This window comes from Myotis yumanensis, unplaced genomic scaffold (genome assembly GCF_028538775.1).
Source record: "Myotis yumanensis isolate MYYU_CA2020_CCGP unplaced genomic scaffold, mMyoYum1.0.hap1 SCAF_1, whole genome shotgun sequence".
Taxonomy (NCBI): Eukaryota; Metazoa; Chordata; class Mammalia; order Chiroptera; family Vespertilionidae; genus Myotis; species Myotis yumanensis.
In genome coordinates, this window is record NW_027223752.1 from 131,346,706 (window position 1) to 131,358,240 (window position 11,535).

The window sequence follows — 11,535 nt, forward strand, 5'->3', positions numbered from 1 at the left end:
TATATGCACCCTTATGTTCGTAGCAGCATTATTTACAATAGCCAATATCTGGAAATAGCCTATCAGTAGATGAGTGGATAAAAAAGCTGTGGTACCTTTACATAATTGAACACTAAGTGGCTGTAAAAAAAGAAGGAATTCTTACCTTTTGAGACAGCATGGATGGACCTAGAAATTATTATGCTAAGTGAAATAAGCCAGTCAGAGAAAGACAAATACCATATGATCTCACTTATATGTGGAGTCTAATGCACAGAATAAACTGACCAGCAAAATAGAAACAGAGGCATGGATACATGAAACAGTCTGACAGCTGTCAGAGGGGCAGTAGGAAGGGTGGACTAGATGAATGAAGGTGAAGGGAATAGCAAAGAACGTACATGCATAACCCAAGGACACAGGCAGCAGTATGATGATGGCCAGAGGGAAGAGGGGGTGATTGGTGAAGGTGGGCATAGGAGGAAGAATAGGATTATCTGTAATAGTATCAACAATAAAAAAAATGAAGCTCAATTAAAAAATAAAAACAACTTAGTATGAAAGTCTCTGTCATCAAGGAGTAGATAATCTAAATGGCAGGCCAGAACGTCCAACTCCAAAGTTCTAAAATGGACTATTCATGTTTCCTCTTCTAATGGATTAAATATATATTATTAGATTACACATTCTCATTACTGCCAAGGTGATAATGTGTGACTCATTTCTCAATTCCATATTCAATTAGTTGCCAAATAAATACTGTTCTTTACTTACAACATTCTATTTGCATTACCTGAGCCAAGTTCAGGCCATTAAATATTTTCCCCCAAACAGTGGCCACCATGTTCTTTATTTTATTTTTTAAACATTTTCATTGACTTTTAGAGAGGGAGAGAGAAACACTGATGGGAGAACACATTGAAAGGCTGCCCCTTGCATGCCCCTACCTGGGATTAAGCCTGCAACCCAGGCATGTGCCCTGACCTAGAATCAAACTGGAAACTCCTCAGTGCACTGGACAATGCCAACCAACTGAGCCACATCAGCTTAGTATGTTTAAGAGAAAGGATACAATGTACCCAATAACCTATATTAATATTTTCTTAAAATTATAGTCTGAAAGAAAGGCTAGACACATGTAAATGGGCCCCCATATTTTTACAGAAACTTCAGCATAGCTATAGTATATCAAAAGGGAAAATACTGCACTGAAAATATAATTCAGGGCCCTGGATTCATTTTGCATTCATACCACCTCCTCCTGCAGCACTGGCTTCTTCCAGATATATGGCCAAAGTTTGAATCAGACATTGCTTTCAAAGTAAGCTCCATGGACACCATTTCTAGATTTAGATACTTCCTTAAAGATTCTGAGCTGCTGGGAACTAATGCTGGATATGCTGAAACCGTAGAGCAGATGAAAGGACCACACTCATTTCAGCTTTAAATAACTTGCATAGAGGGAGAACCAAGATGGCGGCATAGGTAAACACCTGAAATTGCTGCCTCTCACAACAACTTCAAAAATACAACTAAAAGACAAAGCAGACATCATCCAGAACTATAGGAAGGCTGGCTGAGTGGAAATTCTACAACTATAAGGAAAGAGAAAAGTACACTGAGACTCAGAGGAGGTGGGTGCGGAAATGAAGTGCAGAGGTACGGAGGCGCACGCAGCAAGGGCTGGCAACTGAGGACCAGGCTGTCTTTTTGAATCAGGAGGGAGTCACAAGCTCCTGACTGCTCTGAACTTAAGTTCCGGGAAAGTCTCTGGGGACCCAGACTCATACGGGGAGAGGCTAGACCAGGGGTGGGCAAACTTTTTGACTCGAGGGCCACATAGGTTCTTAAACTGGACCGGAGGGCTGGAACAAAAGCATGGATGGAGTGTTTGTGTGAACTAATATAAATTCAAAGTAAACATCATTACATAAAAAGATACAGTCTTTTTTTTTTTTTTTTTAGTTTTATTCATTTCAAATGGGCCAGATCTGGCCCGTGGGGTGTAGTTTGCCCACGGCTGGGCTAGACTGTCTGGCAGTGGGCCGAACTTGGAACCCGAGGGCTGCTTTCTCTCAGCGGGGCTTGCAGTGATTACCAGATGCTGAGTCGCCTGGCCTTTTACGGCAGGGCTGAGGATTAGCCATAGCTGCTTGATTCGCCCTGTTGATTTCCTGAGACCCTGCCCCACCCAAGCTGCAGAGGCTTTGGCATATGAATGCTGTGGCCCTTTGCAATCTGAAAATTACCTAACAAATTGCAGCTAGGCCAGACAGACTCAGAACTTCCAAGAGAAAGCCCAAGGCCCCACAGCAGCTTGCATTGCTTCACAGCTGGGCCTCATCTGGGCACCTCAAAACCCCAAACAATGAAGGGAAATCTGCAGATCTCTTCGTAACTCCTGCTAGGTAGCCTCAGGAAGAGGCTAAATTAGCACCTCCTGAGATCCAAGAGCCAGTGTACCCAGTGGTCAAAGTGGGACCATCCAGATTACAACTCCTGAGATCCATAAGAGACACACTCAGGGAGCAGACTCAGTGAGTACCAAAGCCCCACTGAAGCAAGTCTTGCCACAGAAGGGTGTCTTTAGCACAGAAGTTCTCCCACCATAGACACAGCTGATTCTCACAGCCAATTGGCCTGGAGGTCAATTCCTCCCAGTGATACCTACAGCAATCATGGCTTAACTACATTAAGACTGTGCACAAAGCCCACAAAGGGGTGCACCAAGAGTGTCCACCTAAGGTAATTGGAGAGGCTGAGCCACTGGGCCCTATAGGACACCTACCACACAAAGCCACTCTACCAACACAGGGAAGCATAAAAAATGCGGAGACAAAAAAAGAGGTCATAAATGACAGAAATGGAGAAAAACAAATGACTGGATATAGAGTAAAAACCACGGTTATAAGGTTTTTCAAGAATTTTCTAGAAACCGCAGATAAATTTAGTAAGACCCTGGAGGATATGAAAAAAGACCAACTAGAAATTAAGCATACACTGACTGAAATAAAGAATAATATACAGAGATCCAACAGCAGACAAGAGGATCGCAAGAATCAAGTCAAAGATTTGAAATACAAAGAAGCAAAAAATACCCAACCAGAAAAGCAAAAAGAAAAAAGAATCCAAAAATATGAAGATACTGTAAGGAGCCTCTGGGACAACTTCAAGCGCACCAACATCCGAATTATAGGGGTGCCAGAAGAAGAGAGAGAGCAAGATATTGAAAACCTATTTGAAGAAATAATGACAGAAAACTTCCCTTACATGATGAAAGAAATAGACTTACAAGTCCAGGATGCACAGAGAATACCAAACAAAAGGAATCCAAAGAGGACCACATCAAGACACATGATAATTAAAATGCCAAGGGCAAAAGACAAAGAGAGAATCTTAAAAGCAGTAAGAGAAAAACAGTCAGTCACCTACAAGGGAATACCCATATGACTGTCAGCTTATTTCTCAACAGAAACTATGCAGGCCAAAAGGGAGTGGCAAGAAATATTCAAAGTGATCAATAGCAAGAACCTACAACCAAGATTACTTTACCCAGCGAAGCTATCATTCAGAATTGAAGGTCAGATAAAGAGCTTCACAGATAAGAAAAATCTAAAGGAGTTCATCACCACCAAATCAGTATTATATGAAATGCTGAAAGGTATTCTTTAAGAAGAGGAAGAAGAAAAAGGTAATGGTAAAAATTATGAAGAGCAAATACAAATCAACAAGTGAATCTAAAAATCAAGTGAATAAAAAATCTGATGAACAGAGTAAACTAGTGAATATAATAGAACCAGGGGCATAGAAAAGGAGTGGACTGACAATTCTTGGGGGGGAAGGGGTGTGGGGGTGCAGGAAGAGACTGGGCAAAAATTGTACACATATGGATGAGGAAAGTGGGAGGGGTAAGGGCAGAGGATGGGGTGGGAACTGAGTGGAGGAGAGCTATGGGGGGGGAAAGAGGAACAACTGTAATAATCTGAACAATAAAGATTTAATTAAAAATAAATAAATAAATAATAATAACTTGCATAGAATGGGTGGGAAAGTCCCAGTTGACAGATGCCAATGGAGTACATTTATTTATTTATTTAAGTAATTATTTATTGTTGAAAGTATTACTTATGTCCCCCTTTCTTCCCCTTTGACACCTTCAGCCCGCTCTCGTCCCTCCCCTTCCCGCCTCAGGCCTTCAGCACCCTATTGTTTGTATCCATGGATTATCTATTCAAGGTCTTTGGTTGATTACCTCCCTCCCCACTCATCCTCTCCCACCTTCTCTCTGAGATTCTTAACTCTGTTCCATGCTTCCATGTCTCTGGGTCCATTTTGTTAATCAGTTTATTTTGTTACTTAGATTCAATATATGAGTGTGATCATGTGATATTTGCTTTTCTCTGACTGACTTATTTCACATAGCATACTTTCCAGGTCCCTACATGCTGTCTCAAGGGGTAAGATATTCTTCCTTTTTACTGCTGCATAGTATTCCATGGTGTAAATGTACCACAGCTTTTTTATCCACTCATGAACTGATGGGCACTTGGGCTGTTTCCAGATCTTAGCTGTTGTAAATTGTGCTGCTATGAACATAGGGGTGCATACATTCTTTCTGATTGGTGCTTCGCATTTCTTAGGATACATTCCTAGAAGTGGGATCACTGGGTCAAATGGCAAATCCATGTTTAATTTTTTGAGGAAACTCCACACTGTTTTCTGTAATGGTTGCACCAGCCTGCATTCCCACCAGCAGTGTGCTAGGGTTCCTTTCTCTCCACAGCTTCACTAACACTTGTCATTTGTTGACTTGTTGATGGTAGCCATTTTGACATGTGTGAGATGGTACCTCATTGTCGTTTTGATTTGCATCTCTCAGATAATTCATGACTTTGAGCATTTTTTCATATCTCTTGGTCAACTGTATGTCCTCTTTCAATAAGTGTCTATTTAGGTCCTTTGGCCATTTTTTAATTGGATCTTTTTTCTTCCCTTTAAGTTGTATGAGTTCCTTATATATTTTGGATATTAACCCCTTATCAGATGTATGATTGCCAAATATGTTCTCCTATACAGTGGTCTCTCTTTTTGTTTTGTTGATGGTTTCTTTTGCTGTGCAGAAGCTTTTTTTTCTGATGTGTCCCATTTGTTTGTTTTCTCCTTAGTTCCTCTTTTCATAGGAGATGTATCAATAAACATATTGCTATGTGAAATGTCTGAGATTTTGCTGCCTATGGTTTCTTCTAGGATATTTATGGTTTCACTACTTATTAAGTCTTTTTATCCATATTGAGTTTATTTTTGTGTATGGTGTAAGTTGGTGGTGTAGTTTCATTTTGGGGGGCATGTATCTGTCCAATTTTCCCAACACCGCCAATGGAGTACGTTTGAAAAAGAGGAAATTATGATAACCAATAAACACAGACATGGGGAGGGGGAGCAGAGAGGGGAAAAGGAGACATATTTACTACTTTGTAATACTTTAAAGAATAAAAATATTAAAATAAAAAATAAAAAAGCCAAAAAAAAAAAAAAGACAGGCATGAAAACAAACTGGGGAACATGTAGAAAGAAGTATGGTATTCCACATTGCTACTATTTAAAAAACAAAACAAAAAAAAGCTTCCAGCTTTTAATTACATTACAGAATTCATCACATATTTTATAATTACTGAACAGTTAAACAACAAATTAGGAAAAGTGTTTAGGATAAATTATATGTAGTTTTACCAAACATAGTTGCATTTACATATTTCATTAAAACCAGTCTCTTGAGATTAACTGTAAATACAACGGAACTAAAATCAGATCATAGATTTAGCAGGAGAAGCTGGGAATGAATAATGTGAGTTCGGTATTGTGCTACGCGGTGCAGCCTCCTGCTACAGTGGACAGGGAAGAAACCCTTAAGTGCGCTGAGCCCAGGGCTGTTGGCACAGAGCAGCGACCCAGCACCAAGTGGCAGCTAGAGGCTCTGTCCCTCCTCCCTCGCCTTCCTGGGCCTCTGACAAGCCATCCTTCAACCTGCAAGGCCGCCCTGCTCTCCCCCAGAGACAATAATTTCCTGCAGGGGGTGGAGCCGCCTGCACAGACTGGCTCCCACCTCCAGCCCGAAGGAGCGGCCCCCCTGGGAAAGGCGCTGCCGGGAAGTCAGGCAGAGGGGTCTTGCTCCCGGTCCCACCCGCGCTCGCAGCCCCGCAGACGCGGGGAAAGGCGGTGGGCGGCGGGGAGCACGGCGGGGAGCAGAGGCCGGAGCCCCGGGGGCCGGAGCCCCGGGCCGGTTTCCGCGGCGTCCGCGCCGGCCGGGCAGGAGGAAGGGGATGGGGGCGAGGCGAGGGGGCGGCCCGCGGTGGGAGCACCCGCCCTCGCGGCCCCGCGTGTCCTCTGAGTGCGCCTGCTGCCCCCGGAGGAAGAGCCGCTTCTCCCACCGGAGATGGGAGAAACCCGGCAACTTGGGGAGAAGAGCCTCCCCCCCCCCCCCCCCCCACTCCCGCAACACGCCCCGGGAAAGAGAAAAGTGGGCGCTGCGGGAGGAAGGCGGGCACTCACGTTCCTCCCGAGGGTGCGGAGCCCGGCGGCAGCGGCGGGCGCTGTGTCCTCCGTCCTCCCTCTGCCTCGGTCTCCAGTCTCCGTGCAGCTGGAGGACCCTTGGGCGTCGCTGGGGAGGAGCAGGGGCGGCGAAGGCGGGCGGCGGGTGAGCGCAGCCGCAGGGAGTGAGGCTCCAAACCAAGGCGGTGACCAGGCACAGAGGTGACCTGAGCAGCGCCTGCCCTGACCAGACCTGCTGCTGGGAGGGACTTGATGGTGACCGCCCGCTTGGAGGGAGAAAAGACACCAGAAACCTCAACTCAGTAACCATGTGGCCACAGATGCTACATAGCAGTGACCACTAATAGGCAAGGGCTCTCATTGCGGTGAATTAACACCCACGTACATTCTGAAATGGCAATGGCCTGTACATTCTTTAAATACTGTAAAATTTTCTCCATTTAGGTCATTCTGTATATGTAAGATACCAGGAATATTCCAGTTTCTCATACATCTTTTTCAGCATTCTTATATCTTATTTAGCTAGTTCAGGAAACTAGTCATCGTTAATCAAAAACAAAACAAACAACACACACACACTAGTGTTCCACACAAAAAAAACAACTCTACAGCTTTGCAAATATTGTTTTATTTTACACTTCCTCTGTTGTATTTTAAAGACATAACATAAAAATGAAGGTTTAGAAATGTTCCAAAATAAGATTACTTAAAATAATACAAAGTCTGATAACCACATAACCTACTTTAACACTACCATTTGAAAAACACTTCAAATCAAAATGCCACTCTAAGCCAAAACTTGTACAGTTTGGATTATAAAACTAGGCTCACTTCCTAAATTGTATTTGGATTCCTTAGTCTAGAGACCATCATTATCACAATCTCTTTACTCTTTTAAGAATTATTCAGAATCTCTAATAGGCATTTTTTACATCAATCATTCTACTGACATTAGCATACTAAAAGCTAAAATGAAAACGTTTTAATTATTTCAGTAATTCATTTAAATCTATTATAAAACTATTATGTTAACATGATAAAGATTTTAATGAAAAAATAATTATATTTGAAAAAGAAAAACATTGAAAATGATGGTACTTAAAGATTTTTATTACATTTATTGCGTTGACATTGGTTAATAAATGTATGTTTCAAGTGTACAATTCTATGGTAGGTCATCTTTATTCTGCATTGTGTTCACCACCCAAGTTATCTCCTTCTGTCACCACACATTTGACCCCCTCTACCTGTTTCTACTTCCCCAACTCCCCTTTCCCTCTGGTAACCACCATACTGTTGTCTGTGTCTATGAGTTTTTGTTTGTCTTCTTTGTTTATTGTTTTCAGTTTATATCCAACATGTAAGTGAAATCACATGGTTATTGACGTTTCCCATCTGACTTATTTCACTTAGCATGATGTTGTCAAGATCCATCCATGTTGTTGAAAATGGCAGTATTTCATCTTTTCTTATGGCTCAGTAATATTCAGCTATAATATTGTATATGTACTGTAAGAACAGGAAATAATATTGAATAGGTACTGTAAGGACAGGAAAAAAGGCCTTTCTTTTATTTTGCTGTAACCTTCCACAATTTATGAGAAGCACCTTGTCATGAATACCCAAGATTGTAGCTCTTCTGATTCAAACAACAAGACAAGTTACTCTCAAGGCTACATTCTTGCATACACCTCCTCCCTGCTGGTTTACAACTCAGGGATAATTACTAAAAACTTCCCTTTCCCCTCCCCTTCAAACAAGCCTCTTTTGAACGCTTTATAACTTTTACTCTAAGCATGTTTTACAGGCTTGGGGAAAATACCGATAAGACACCTCCCTAAGACATCTGTGTGGACTGTCTCCTGAAGGACTAATGGACAATGCCCCTAATGAATGCTCAGTTTCAGTGCCCCCCAAAACCCCTCCCTTCCTTGACACCTAGCAACAGCAGCCAAGGCTTTAAAAGGGGGTGGAGGGAGGGAGGGAAGTTTTTGTTCTTTGCTTATGTATTGATTAGCAATACAAGGGCCCTTTCCCTTTGGGGAAAATAAAAACTACCTCTTCTTTTAGTTGTGAATTCCTTCATAGCCTGCTTCACCTGCCAAAAACCCTAACACGTACCACATTGAAAAAGGTGAAAGTTTTCCTACAAATCTCTGTCATGTCTGCCTTAATAGAAGATAGTGGATTCTCACATCTGCTTCTATACTCAATCTTTTGTCATTTGCTGTTGTGGGTGAGTAGATAAAGAAAATTTGGCCACATCCCACATATGCATAGTTGAAAAACAGAAGAGTATTTTAATAGCCTTTTCAGATAATTGTGGATATTGTTCGATACCACACCAAAGCATAACAAGTAGTTTTTTAAAGGTTAGTGGCCATGAGAAACCTGAAACAATGTTATGAATGTCTCCAACTCTTACATCAAAATCCACTGGTCTCTTTCACGTTGAATGTTTTAGTCATGCAAGATGTTTGTCATCAATGCATTTGGTCACTAAAAAATTAGGTGATGGAGCCCAGGTGAGGCCATCCTACTCCCAGGTGCACATGCCCTAGCCCCTGCTACCCCTGCCACTTCCAGCTACTGGCCCGCCCTCCTCAGGCCTCGCCTCTACACTCTGTTTCCCTCTCAACTCCTCCTCTGACCAGCGGTGACATAAGGGACAGAGCAAGGTGAAGCCCATTTTTTCTTCCTTCTCACAGTAGTGCCAGGCAGTCCCCCTTACGTGTTCCCACTCTGGCCCGAGATGAATGCTGAGGCAGAAGCTGAGTTCAACATGTCCTGGACACCAACTCCTACAAGGCTACTCACTATAAGCAATACCCACCCAACACAAGCAAAGTTTATTCCTACTTGGAATGCCATGGAAAGAAGACAGAAAACTCCAAAATAAGGAAGATGAACTATGAGGAAACAGTATTTTCTGGGTTGCAGTACATTCTTAATAAGTACTTAAAAGGTAAAGTAGTGACCAAGGAGAAGATCCAGGAAGCCAAAGAGGCGTACATAGAGCATTTCCAAGATGATGTATTTAACGAAAAGGGGCGGAACTACATTCTGGAGAAATACCCTGGGCATCTTCCAGTAGAAGTAAAAGCTGTCCCTGAGGGCTCTGTCATTCACAGAGGAAATATGCTCTTCACAGTGGAAAAAACACAGATCAAGAGTGTAAATGGCTTATACAGTGGGTTGAGACGATTCCTGTTCACTCCTGGTATCCAATCACTGTGGCCACAAATTCTAGAGAGCTGAAGAAAATATTGGCCAAGTATTTGTTAGAAACATCTGGTAACTTAGTTGGTCTGGAATACAAGTTGCATGTATTTTGGCTATAGAGGAGTCTCTTCCCAAGAGACTGCTGGCATGGGAGCGTCTGCTTATTTGGTTAAGTTCAGAAGAATGGATACGGTAGCAGGAATTGCTTTAAAAAAATGCTGTGAATGAAAGATCAAGTTCCAGGCTGTTCTCTTCCAGCAGGAGAACACAGTAGCATAACAGCCTGGGGAAAGACCATGAAAAAGATGCTTTTGAACATATAATAACACACTTTTCTTCAGTGCCTGCATCTGTGGTCAGCAATAATTATGACATTTATAATGCTTGTGAGAAAATATGGGGTGAAGATCAACACATTTAATAGTATCAAGAAGTTTAGAGGCACCACTAATAATCAGACCTGATTCTGGAAATCCTCTGGACACTGTATTAAAGGTTTTGGATACTTTAGGCAAGAAATCCCCTATTACTAAGAACTCAAAGGGCTACAAGTTGCTGCCACCGTAACTTCAAGTTATTCAAGGGGATGGAGTAGATATTAGTACCTTACAAGAGATTGTAGAAGGCATGAAGCAAAACAAATGGAGTATTGAAAATATTGCCTTTGGTTCTGGGGAGCTTTGCTACAAAAATTAACAAGAGATCTCTTGAATTGTTCCTTTAAGCATAGTTATGTTGTAACCAATGGCCTTGGGGTTAATGTCTTCAAGGACCCAGTTGCTTATCCCAACAAAATGTCCAAAAAAGGTTGATTATCCTTATAGCAAAAGGCTAATATGCACATTGTCTCCTCAACTAGGGGGTGGCTGGCCGGCCAACCACCTGTGGCCCCTCCCCCTGGCCAACCCCGCTGATCAGGGCAGGCCTGCCAGACCCCACTCATGCACAAATTTGTGCACCAGGCTTCTAGTCTTTATAATAATAAAAGTGTAACATGAAAATTGACCAAACGGCCAAACAGCAGAACATCTGTCCAGACAACTTTCCAGATAACCTGCCAGATGAAGCCAGGGCTGTGAGGGCTGAGGCAGCTGATGTGGCAGCCAGGGCTTCAAAGATCTACCCTTGCATGGATTTCATGCCTTGGGCCTCTAGTCTTTACATAAAACACCAGAGGGAGATTTTGTTACACTTGAGGAAGGAAAAGGAGACCTTGAGGAATGTGGTCATGATCTTCTCCATACTGTCTTCAAGAAAGGAACGTGACAAAAAGATATTGATTTGATGAAGTAAGAAAAAATGCAAAGCTGAATAGTGAACTGGAGGAGCACCTCATTAGGCTTTATGACTGGGCGTGTGTCCTTGCCTCTACGTGTGCGTGTACATGCACGCTGGTATACACCGGTGTGTGTGTGTGTGTGTGTATGATACATACTGTTCATTGTACAGATGTGTGGGGTTTCTTTATGATACATTACAGCCAAATTATTTGATGGTTTTTAGACATACTGTCCTCCCCCCCCCCCCCCCCCCCCGTGTTTAGGTGATCTCAATTAGGCAATGCACTTGATCACATAAAAGTTTAATGCTAAAATAAGCTTTTTAGGGCCCTTTTCCAATATATAGTAATTTAATCTGGTACTGATATTTTCTCTACAGAACTGAGAAACTTTTATAAATAACTAAAGATCAAATAAAGCAGATTTGCATAAAATTGTCATGATGGCTTTATGTTTAACTTGTATTTTTGTACAAACAAGATTGTGTATGATATATTTAAAGTTT

General features: G+C 42.2%; 1 pseudogene; it reads left to right on the plus strand.

The window, feature by feature from the left end:
* The first annotated feature begins 9,280 nt into the window (after positions 1 to 9,280).
* LOC139014752 (nicotinamide phosphoribosyltransferase pseudogene) lies at positions 9,281 to 10,562 on the plus strand (annotated as a pseudogene).
* The last annotated feature ends 973 nt before the right edge of the window (positions 10,563 to 11,535 follow it).